General features: G+C 43.0%; 1 protein-coding gene across 4 annotated transcripts in view; it reads left to right on the top strand.

The window, feature by feature from the left end:
• LOC126456982 (dual 3',5'-cyclic-AMP and -GMP phosphodiesterase 11-like) overlaps positions 1–12,761 on the top strand; it is a 331,198-nt gene that overhangs the window by 155,806 nt on the left and 162,631 nt on the right. The gene's annotated exons all lie outside the window — the stretch shown is intronic.

Raw genomic sequence — 12,761 nt, 5'->3', positions numbered from 1 at the left:
TACTTCTGTAAGAGAGTGTATTGTTTTCAGACACTTTAAAAATGACCTCTCAGTGACTCGAGCGAGACGGTGCAATGGTTGAAGCACTGTGATCGTATGCGGGAGGAATGGGGACTCAAACTCGAATCCTCGTCTGCCCGTAAAAACTTAGGTTTTCTCTGAATCTTAAAGCGAGTACCGGGATGGTTCCTTAGCAAAGGACACGGCTGTGTTGTCTCCATCTAGAGAGAATGAACGTTGGGTAATGACCGAGCTGCACGCAACCACATGAATCGGAAATTTACATTTGGGCCAAGGGTGAAATTTAAGTTTCGATGCTAGCAAGCCGAAATTCATCACAGTTTATATTTCGATTCGTACCGAAAATGCACACAATAGGTCCAAAAAATTCCTTAAAGACGCTCTGTGTACTCACACCGATTATGCAGCCTGTGAGCTTAGCAATCCTCCAGCAGGTTTGGAGGTGCAGCCAGCTGAGCAGGGCCGGGCGAGGCGGTACCGGAATCTACAGCTGGAGGCCGCGTGGACGGAAAGCGGCGGGGATTTTCCTGCACTCAGCGCGACAGCCGGACAGCGCCTGCCTGCCGTTGGTTCCGGATCGGCTGTCGCGCCTCGCCTCCTCTCGTCTTCTGTCTCCAGTTCTTCGCCCGCACCCAGACACGCCCCCCTAGTCACACACCGGTGCCGAGCCGGCTACTGCCTCTGGTGCAGTAGGTACAGTATTAAGCCCCTATTACACGATGCGCCTGAATCGTACACCTATGCACCAGCGTCCCAAGTGCGCATAGTGTGCGTACCTGTAACTACAGGCTGGTTCACGTAGACGTCTTACACCATCCATGCGGAGTAGACGGTAATAACGCACGAAGTGCAGATAGAACTGTCCGATCTTATGAAGTCGTTGGTTCCACCACGCGAAACACAAGGGGGACTGTGTGACATATTGGAACGTCAAATGGTTCAAATGGCTCTGAGCACTATGGGACTTAACATCTGAGGTCATCAGTCCCTTAGAACTTAGAACTACTTAAACTTAACTAACCTAAGGACAGCACATACATCCATGCCCGAGGCAGGATTCGAACCTGCGACCGTAGCGGCCTCGCGGTTCCAGACTGAAGCGCCTAGAACCGCTCGGCCACAGCGGCCGGCTATTGGAACGTCATTCGTTCAAATTATTTATGTGATCCCAAGGTTCCTATTTAATAAGAAATTATTTTTTATCATTAGTTATTGAATAATTGTTATTCTCTTATGTAAGTGATCGCTGTTCTGAATTACAAATTCAACAGTTAGTTTTAAAGTCTATGTATTTCTAGAGAATTTTGCACACGAATGGCCCACTTGTTTTGGAGCTGTTGCCCTGGTAGTGACAGTAAATCTCCAGACCAGGGCAGAACGACGACGACGAAGAAAAGCCTGAGTCTATTGAGTTCGATCCTGGCTGAAATCGATCCTGGCTGAAAAGAAGCGACGAAAGGAAGGGATTATACTCGCTGCTAATGAAAGAACTGAGGCTCGAAGATCCTCAAGAATTTCGAAACTTGGTGAGAATGGACGTGGCCTGTTTCGAGAGGCTGCTGTCTAATGATAGAAGATGGCAGTAACAAATGTGACAGAGCCATGAGGGAGGCTGTCTCACGTTCTCGAAAGTGAAAATTAAATCATATGTTTACAAGTTTTATGATCACACCAGCCCAGATCACGAATAAAATACCGGTAAAAGCCCTGTTATGTTGCAGGCTGGTTGCAGCATTACGTTTCCTGGCGACTTTCTACCCTATAACTGCCAGTTTCTCTTTTCTGGCATGCTTAAATAACGCAAGGGAGCAATAAAATCAAACATGAACTTTCGTAAGTGAGACATTACGATACAAATCGAAAATCACCGTGTAACGTTACATGCATATTGTTCAGAAAGAAACGATTGCCGACGTACCTTATTATGGTACAACGGGTCGTACATACACCTTTCCTCGCTGTATGCTTGAATTAAGACGCTTAACGCGTGTTTGAGCCACTTCATTTCTAGTATGCGAGGCCATCAATAGAAAAAAATGCTTTCACAAACAGCTAGTACAAAAGAGTCTACCAACAAAAATCTCTTCTGCATTTATGAGCCGGCCGAAGTGGCCGTGCGGTTAAAGGCGCTGCAGTCTGGAACCGCAAGACCGCTACGGTCGCAGGTTCGAATCCTGCCTCGGGCATGGATGTTTGTGATGTCCTTAGGTTAGTTAGGTTTAACTAGTTCTAAGTTCTAGGGGACTAATGACCTCAGCAGTTGAGTCCCATAGTGCTCAGAGCCATTTGAACCATTTGCATTTATGAAACCTACTGATTGAAAAAAAAAAAAAAAAAAAAAAATGCGGAAAAATCCCCAAGACGTAAATCCTAAATTAGCCACTAGCCGCTTAACAATAACCAAATAACAAGCATAAAGCACTGCGGTACCCCATTCTGCGCACTATCGCTACTTGGTGCGCATCCGCGGATTGACGGCAGTTTAGAACTGCTCTCTGTTCTGGAGTGCGGATAATGTGTCTGCTAATTTTCGTAGTTTCTCCCGTTCTACCGCTAGATGGCTGTCTCGGTAGACCAGTACCGTTCGCGGCAGATCGTCGTGTAATACCCGCTCTAGTAAAGAACGGCTCGTGTTTTGCCTGTTACTCTGCGTTCGCAGTGACACCGTGAACGATCGTCAGACACCGTCGCCAGAAGTTGTCCGATAACATAGGCCGACAGCTTTGCCATGGTGCGTCTGACCTCCTTGTAAGCCTTCGATGGGGTCATGGAGGTTGGGTTAGGTTACAATCCATTCTCTGTGTGAAGCAGGTTAGATTCTGACTTTCTAGGATGGTATGGATACCGCGACGCCTCTGTGCTTGGAGACGAGTGCTGCAATGCGGCTTTTGCTATTAAAAATGCCGAATGCAAGTGACTGAGATACAGATGTATCGAAAAGAGCCATCAGTTATTGGAATTACCATACGCGTTTTACGAATATATGGGATAAAGATAGAAAGTTCTGCTACTTACTCGATGGTCATGAAAAGCAACACATTGTTTTGCCGAATTTATTTGACGTTGTGGATACATACGTCAGTTAACCTTGAATGACTTACATTCAGCATACGAATGAAAGAAAAACATGAAGTTTAGAATAAGATACTCTGAACTCCTAAAGCACTGCAAAGTGGAAACACATACACCTCATTTGCAAACCACTTCGTTTAAAAATCACCACACTACTGGCATGAAAACGCCTGTAAGCAGTGATAATAATCTGTGGAAGCTAATGCCCACCTTCTACAACTCAACAACGAACCACCACAGAAACTTTAAAGCATAAGAGTTCTCAACTGAACAAATTGTTTTTTGATGTTGTAATCTAGCCATAAAATTTCCGATAAAGAATTTGCCAAGTTGTGGTTTCCAATAAACGTGAGATTTCAGTCCATAGATTCCGAACTATATCCCGTTTATGATATCATCCTCAAAGTAGCACAGACACCATCTGCGACTAAACCTATCAGTTTCTCACAGACCTTATTTTGTATCGTGTCTGCCGATATGATCGAATGAAACAAAATAATTTGAATTTCCTCAGTTGTCATCCGTTGTCTGTATGGTCCGACGATGAGATCGGCTACATTGTGACCACACACGTAGTGGCGTACTGAGATCGGCCGATGTCGGTCGTCGACGGAATATGCCGATATCGGTGCCACAGTAACCGCAGCCTAAGGCTGCGTTCACAGTGGGATCGACAACGGTCCTCATACACCGTCGCCAGTGGTCGCCCGATAACATCGGCCGACAGCGTGGTCAAAGTGCATCCGATCTCCTTCGTCACTTTTTGAGAGGTTCAAGAAGGTTAGGTTAGGTTAGGTTAGAATCTATTCTGTGTATGAAGCAGATTTGATTTTAACCTATTAGCTGGTTTTTATACCACGACGCCTCTGTGTTTGGATAGGAGTGCCGCAGAGCAGCTTCTGGAATAAAAGAGACGCCGAATGTGAATGAGCTTTCCTGTCTCGTAAAGAACGTGGCGAGTACTATACACTCTGTCCTTAGTTACCGGAATAACCAGAACAGTTTTACGAATATATGAGATGACGGGAGAAAAGTTCTGTTACATACTCCAGATAATTCGTGATAACCTTGAAAAGCAACTTATAAACACTGTGTTTCGCTCTGTTTATTTAAAGTTGTGCAGACGTACGTCTATTAACCTTCAACGACTGTCATTTAACACACGAATGAAAGACAAGCATAAAGTGTAGCAAAGATACTCTGATAACCCAAAGCACTTAATAGTGGAAATACATACCGTACACCACATTTGCAAACCACGTCATATTCACAGAAACACTACCCTACTGGCATAATAATAACTCGTAAACAACTAACCTGCCCACAAAAAGTATCCAATACAGTAGCTATAAGCATATAAGACACACCAACCTTTTCACTTGCACAAATTATTTTTTGAGGTTATAATGTACGCCTAAGGTTTCCAATAAGGATTTTGCCTATTTGAGGTTTGGAATTAACCTGCGATTTTAGTCCATAGATTCCAAACTATATCCTGATCATGATAATTTCATCCTCAGGATGCATTGAACTCACTCTTCTTGGACTTAACTTGTCAGTTTGTAACGCTACACGTTTCGTATGCAAGAGCGTCGTTTGGTTTGACGGAAGAAAACAAACTGATTTGAATTTCACCGATTGTCGTCCGAAGTCAGTACGTTCAGGAGATAAAATTGACTATTGTGTGACCGTGCACGCATTGGCGTACAGATTTGAAAAGATCTACCGTCTCCGGTCGTCGGAGGAATCCACCGATATCTGAGCCACTATGACCGCAGCCTTAGTGGCAGGACTCCGCTCGTCCACACGGAAGAGAATCTGATGCAGTTCAGTGGCAGGCGAGTAGCTGACGCCGCGGTGGGGCTTACATTAGGTGGGGGCCTGAGGGCCAACGTTGACTACGCAAGGGCGGGAAATGCCTAATAATGGAGGCGCCAGAAGTCTAGCACTTAATTATTATTTACAAAAGCCAAAACATAACAGCAATATGCGAACACACATATAACAAAAAGATTTGCATTCGTTACACGAATCGATCATCACTAAAAATGCACCAAGGTATAAGTACTTCAGACTTGGAATCATACAAAGTTTTCAGGAGCAGTGAGTTGTTGGTCAGACACGATCTTTCTAAAACATCCGTACCAGATCGAGCTTTCTGTGGTAGTGTTCATTCTGATACCAACGGTAAGCACGGAAATCAGGAAGAAGTTACGTAAGTCTGTCAAGGGCCATTATACCTGAACTAGCTTAGCGTCTACGTCTGCACTCGCGTAGTTTTTTTTTTAAATCTAATTTGTATGTTGTTACGCCCATTACTCATCTGTCTCGTACATGAGTTAGTGACTCTTTACATGGCTGCCAGTCTTTGCACGATTGAAGTGTTCGAATTGGTTTAATTTAATTTCAAACAGCGTGTTACAGAAAGAAAGAGACAAATCGGGTAAGTGGTTATAGTTCTTAGCACTTGTCGTACACCCGGATACTGAATTCTCTCATCTCAAACGATTATTCTTGTACATGGAATCGCATTTAAACGTGGTATCTATTTTGTCATTAGTAATGGTTAGTTTGTGGAGTAATTACAACAAAATAACTTTGTAACCATATATTAGGCGTACTGAAAAATTAATATATAAGAGATCCGTTTGTTTTTCTCTGCAATTCTGACAAAGCCAATTTGTCTTATTGATTGGTAAATAGCCTTTTTTATTTAGTTCAGAAATTGCAACATTTCTAAACTTTTCTCGCAGCAAGGAATTTCCCGAATGAACTTCTGAACCCAGAAGCTATTCTGCTATCATAATTAAATATTTTCATGAACTTTTCATCCCTTATTTCACCACCTTATCGCTTGAAATTCCAGAAACACTGAAAAATGTATTTTTTAATTTATAACCGAGAAGTCAGATACCAATTTTCATAGATTTAGCTTTAAAAATGCATTAATAATTCTTTAATAATTTATTTAAAAAAACTTTAACCCGTATTTCACCCGCTTAGCGACTGAACCTCCAAAAATGCTAGAATACGTGTTTTTTTTTTTTTTTTTACTTTTTGAGCAAGAAACCAAGCACCAGTTTTCGTAGTTATAGTTTCAAAATTTCCTTAAAAGCGACATATCTTTCACTCCATATCTTACCCCTTTAGAGTGGAATTTCGAAAATACTTCCATATTCGATGCCTACCGTATAGGATCAGCACAATCTCCAAATTTCAACTTTCTGTCCTCAGCGGTCTGGGCTGGACAATGACGATTCATTGAATCAGTCAGGACATTTCCTTTTATATTTCGGACGGAGTGGCCGTGCGGTTCTAGGCGCTACAGTCTGGAGCCGGGCGACCGCTACGGTCGCAGGTTCGAATCCTGCCTCGGGCATGGATGTGTGTGATGTCCTTAGGTTAGTTACGTTTAATTAGTTCTAAGTTCTAGGCGACTAATGACCTCAGAAGTTAAGTCGCATAGTGCTCAGAGCCATTTGAACCAATCCTTTTATATGTCAAGAGAAAGCTTAAATTATGATGTGGAAAAACTGTGTGTTTGTAAGAGGAATGTTGACGCCAATATCTGAAGTTTTACCATACTCACACAGAATGCGGTGCTGAATAAACACAAATTTCTATAGTCAGTTTACATGATTCGTGCGACAATTTATCCGTGTCAATGGCAAAAGCCACCTATTTGTTTTTATGAATAGCTAGGCTGCCTTGAGCAAGAGAGCTGAAACCAACTGGAAAGTGGAGAGAACGGTTCATCATAGCGAATCGATAACGAAGATTCATTTTTCTTAAAAGCAACTCCTCCTCTATGCCACTAAAGCTCCCGACATAGTTCGTGGGATACGGAGAACACAGCAAGGTTTATATTACGGTGTCAGACTTATCAAGGAGCGGTTTTTCAACATTCCTGGAAATAACCGGAAGATGAAAATAACGGAAAATATATTTCTCGACATCTAGAACATAAACATGCAAGGATTCAAAGGAAAGCAGTAAACAGAGAGTATGATTAACAAGCTACAAGCTGCATACTACCGAAATCAAAATACGTAAAAGGAGGGTCGCCAAGGAAGTACTACGAAAACAGTTTTGATGTAAATGACATTGTGGAATCACGGTCGATGGAAACTGTGAAGTGCTACGTAATAAGTACGCAGTAACCTCGAAACAGCGTTGAGCACTAAATCCAATCTGGCAGGGACATCTAATTAGTTATCGGACTATAGAGCTTTCAGAGAATGTTTAATACCAGGCTTGTGCTTGGCTTTGTGCAGCGTAATAAATCTGTAGCAAACGATAATGGCCTTGTTCTCTCAGGCGAATCGGTCGATAATTATTCATGAATGCTGTCACTCATCATCAGATATTTAACAGATTTCGCCAGTAGCCCTTTTGCGATTGCCTCCGGCCAGAGATATCACCCCCCTGTTCATGGTGTATTGTCATGAAGGGCGGTAAATTTAATCTCGCTCGAATTGGTCTATCGAGGAAAAATGAAAGGAGACGAAAGTCCAACTCACTAACTAGCGGCATGCGTCGATGTAACAAGACGCGGAGGAGTGAGTCAGTGTTTACTGTGTAAAATCCTGTCACATTTGGTAAATACTAGTTGACTGGAGTACCTCTATCATAATAGGAAGTTGATGATTCTACTAGACTCAGTGGTGGAACAAATGCACTGTCCCAAGTTGCTATTGAAATGAATGTATCGATCGATCGTTCAGAAATTTCAGTTGTGCTGTAAACACAGTACAGTCAAGTTTTCCATTGTTACTAAAACCCGTCTTCTGTTTTATCGGTGTGGACGATGTGAACGCTAACCGTCAGGCAGTGCATGTTACCACGAAGAGGGTAGTGCATATCCGATGCAACAAAAGCGCAGCGTTTACAGAAGGTGTGCACATTACTTAAAATTTTATTTTTCCTAAAAGCAGCCTCCTTAATCACGTGTCTTGTCACCTTACACATTACTTTCTATAAGATCCATGAATCAGCTGGTGTTCATTTGTTTTTCGTGTCGTTTACGGAATTTAATCACAGCTAAGAAACTGTATGTTTTTCAGATCTGGTGGTACGTTTATAGTCGCTTGCTGCCTCCCGTTGCACTGGAGATTCCTGTTAAACGTCAGGCTTTAGTACACATACTTAAAAAGACTTCGCTCCTGAATTGCGTCCGTCCGTGGTTGCCGAGCGGTTCTAGGCGCTACAGGCTGCAACCGCGCGACCACTACGGTCACAGGTTTGAATCTTGCCTCGAGCATGCATGCGCGTGATGTCCTTAGGTTAGTTAGGTTTAAATAGTTCTAAGTTCTAGGGGACTGATGACCTCAGCAGTTAAGTCCTATAGTGCTCAGAGCCATTTGAACCATTTTTGAACCTGAATTGCGTTTCAAATTTCGGCAACTGTCCCTCAGATTGAAATCACCGTTCTCTTACATTTCGCCAAAAAGAGAAGTGCATTTAGCGGAAGCTTTAATAATGGAGTAAACTTGGTTCTTATCAAATAATAAATCGAATTGCTAAAACCGTGACGGATGGCTCTGTTACCACACCGCACTCACGTACGTGAGGCTATCCTGACTTACGAAACGTCGATTATCTTCTGTCCTCCCTTCAACGTACTCTCTAAAAACGAAAATGTGAATTGTGATAAGACTTCATGTCATAAGCGCATCGTAAGTTTACGGGAAATACATGATCTCTCAATTACGTCGAATGACTAATTGTGCATTGCTTTTGAGCGTCTAAACCCAAAGACTGATTCTGTAAATTACTAGTAGGACTTAAATTGTAGATAATAGGAAATACATCATCATTATGAGTATTGTCTATTTCGAGTACAAGCCGGCGATGAAAATTGGAATCATTAGAACTGACCTGATTATTGTAACTAAAATACTTAATTTTGCGCGATGCGCGTCCCATTAGTGTGGTGTCTTCACTTAACAGCACTTAAAAAACACATACGGCAAGAAATCATTGGTACATGTACACTTATCGGTACAGATAAAAGATCAGAAACAACTTTGTAATCCTGACCATTTGTGAGATAGTAGTCCATAACTTCTTGCAGTGCAGCGGTTGAGACTGTTTCTAGAAAGCGTACAGCGGTGCTTGACGAATTTATTGTGTTTCCCGTCAAAAAAGGGAGAAGACGACAACTGTAGATAACAGAATTTGGCGAAATTTCGCACAGATCTCCTGCACTGGAAAAAAAAGTAGCAGTAAAATAGTTGAGCCGGTTGAAGTACAGTGTGTCACCGACGAGTCATGGGGTTTCCCCACTTCTACACCCAATCCCATCTGACAATGGCCAACTGCCCTATGTATAAAATGGCGGAAATTCAAATTTTGGAGAGAAAGTCAAAATTTTGGCGGGAAATTCAAAAAGTAGCCCAATGGCGACAGTGTGGAAGCGGGGTGGTTGTTATTCTAAGTATAAATTGGAGGGAAATTCAAAACGATATATTGTCATGGTGGTTGAGTTGAATCCTGGGATAAGGAATCTGTTCGCTTGACTTCTTGTATGGCACAAAAATCTAGTCAAGGAATTCGCTCGGGCCGTATGATCTGTCTGCTAAGGCGTTTACTGTTCATTACGCGTTCTGCGTTTGATTCTTTGCGTTATTTCTCAAGTTTACAATCTTCCCGGATCAACCTATCTTCCTTACATGTAGTTTGATTTTCCTTAAAAATTCGCGAATAGATGATTGTAGCTCAGTTTCCAAGTACTCTGTTCCACATCCATGTAACACTACTGGTTGTTTTAGTGTGTTACACATCTAACAGATAAAAGTATTTGTGGTATTGAAATACTACTTGTTTTGTGAAAGAGTTTCATTTTGAGCAAAAGAATAGTAGACTTGAATGTGAGTTCACAAATCAGGAGCATGACACCTTCAGCACCCAGCCACGAAACAGGCTTGCCTACCAGTAAGGAGTTCAGATACACTACTATGAATTTCTCGAATACTTCTGATGTCTACATAAACGCCATAATATCTGTCAGTTTTTCTCTTGATGAAAAAAAATTGCAGAATTTCATCCACATCCATGATCACGTGATAGCAGGCCTTCACTTGTTTCAGGTAAGGGCTAGGGTTGCCAGGTATCCGGCTTTATCCGGACATGTCCGAAAGAACAGATACCATCTTCATTTATAAATAAAGCTTACAGCCAATGATCCTCTTCAGTGCAGATGCACTCACATTGCTCAAACCCTTACGGGAATCGGTAGATTGACTGCATCGAGCAATGAGTATAGTCGGCAGGGGCACTACAAATGTAGTGTGTGGACAGTAAATTGGAAGTGTGGGTCTCACGGGGAGCATGTCAGAATAAGTCCCTGCAGTCGCACTATCCTCTGTGTCTCAATCGGATAGAGCGTCTGCCATTTAAGCAGGAGATCCCAGGATCGAGTCCCGGTCGCGGCGCACATTTTCAACTGTCCCCGTTGATATTTATCAACGCCTGTAAGTAGCTAATGGTCTGGATTTCATTGTAGTTTCATTCTTTCGGACATGTCCGAAAGAATAGATACCATCTTCATATATAACACACAACTAAGGGCCGTTCCAAGCTAATGAAGTAAGAACGAGGAATAAGTTGGTTGGCTTGGGGGAGTGGACCAATCAGCGAGGTCGTCCGTCCCATCGGGTTAGGAAAGGAAGTCGGTCGTGCCCTTCCAAAGGAACCATCCCGGGATTTAGGGAAGCCACGGATACCTAAAGCAGGGTGGCCGGCCGGGGGTTTGAACCGTCGTCATCCCGAATGCGAATCCAGTCTGCTAACCACTGCGCCAACTTGCTCGGTGAGGAAAAAGTAAGGAATACGATGATATATCGAGAGAATAATGTATAGACAAACCAACCAGTGCTGCTCTTATGTCTGTACCATACGTTTTTTTCGTACACCAGATAAGCCTAACACACACAATGACACAACCACACTACACCCAGAGCGAGTGACGCAATGCCGATGCCAATCCGCCCCGGCCCACCACAGTCACGCTTCGTTCCTACCTGTGTTAAGAAAAGCAAGTGCGAACGAGAGTTCTTTTGTTTAAGGAAGAAATTTTAGTTGATTTTCGCATAAGATTGTCTTAGAAAGAAGTTTGTACGGTTAAGAAGACTGAGCACTTAGTTGCTATCATAATTGATAAATAATAAAGTGTTTACTGATTGTTTAACTAATTTAAAACTTTTAAGATTAATTTTGCAAAAAAACTTCGCTGTAACTGGTTATTAATAAACAAATGAAAATACCCAAATGAGTCTATTTCTATTGATCTGATGGAATTACGTTATTGTTGAGTCATTTGAGTCTCAAAAAATTGGTTCAAATGGCTCTGAGCACTATGGGACTTAACTGCTGAGTTCATCAGTCCCCTAGAACTTAGAACTACTTAAACCTAACTAACCTAAGGACATCACACACATCCATACCCGAGGCAGGATTCGAACCTGCGACCGTAGCTGTCGCGCGGTTTCAGACCGTAGCACCTAGAACCGCTCGGCCACTCCGGCCGGCTTTGAGTCTCAACGTTGGCTTAATTTGGGATAGAAGCTGAAGCAATGAATTAAAATTTATGCCACAGCCAGGTGCCTTCAAGTAGGATAGAAGCTGAAGCAATGAATTAAAATTTATGTCACAGCCAGGTCATGAACCTGGGACTCGTACTTAACTGACGATTGAAGAAGGGGGAAATGGACTGAAGGAGTGGGATAGAAATTTGTGCGATTGAGGGCATTGGACTAGAACTGTGGTAGCCACAAAGTTACGATGATATAGTGTTTAGCACATCTCCCTAGTAATGTCCCGGCTCTAGAAAAAATTTTGATACATTGCTTCAGCTTCTATCCTTACCGAAGATAGAATCCATTTCTATTTGAAGTAGGTGGTCCAGTTTTTTAGCTAGAATGTCTGGCTACAATATATCACCGAATCAGGCTTCCCTAGTATTGGATCTGGCAACCCTAGTTGGGACTGAAATAGATATTATAAATATTTTATCCTATTTGTGGTGAATAGGGCTTTTTTAAGCTATGTTCTTTCGAATTGACGTCAAAAGTCCGTCCGCAGCTCGTGGTCGTGCGGTAGCGTTCTCGCTTCCCGCGCCCGGGGTCCCGGGTTCGATTCCCGGCGGGGTCAGGGATTTTCTCTGCCTCGTAATGACTGGGTGTTGTGTGCTGTCCTTAGGTTAGTTAGGTTTAAGTAGTTGTAAGTTCTAGGGGACTGATGACCATAGATGTTAAGTCCCATAGTGCTCAGAGCCATTTGAACGTCAAAAGTCCTAAAATTATGGAGCTGCTCGATCGAGTGTCGATCGTTTATTTAGATGCGTGCGGAATGAACGTACAAACCCGTCAGAAGGGCGAGGCGCGTTGCGAAACTGCTCCGCCGTGACTCATAAGGCAGCCGCGGCCGCTATATAAAGACGCGGAATCCGAGTGACGTCCTGGCCGTCTGGTGGCGCTGCCAGCCGCCGCCAGTAAAAATATAACCGTGCCGGCGGCCCGCGTCGAGGTGCGTCGCTCCTGACGGTTCCATCTCGTCGGCTGCCGTCACCTCTCTATAACGTCGTCATAACTACGTTTTCTCCTTCCTGAGCTTACCCATTTTCGACGCTCACACGCATCCGAAAATGACAGACGTCGAAATAACTGAGC

The sequence above is a fragment of the Schistocerca serialis genome, chromosome 2 (genome assembly GCF_023864345.2).
Source record: "Schistocerca serialis cubense isolate TAMUIC-IGC-003099 chromosome 2, iqSchSeri2.2, whole genome shotgun sequence".
Lineage (NCBI taxonomy): Eukaryota > Metazoa > Arthropoda > Insecta > Orthoptera > Acrididae > Schistocerca > Schistocerca serialis.
The sequence above is the reverse complement of the archived record's forward strand: the minus strand, read 5'-3'. Positions and strand labels throughout refer to the sequence as shown.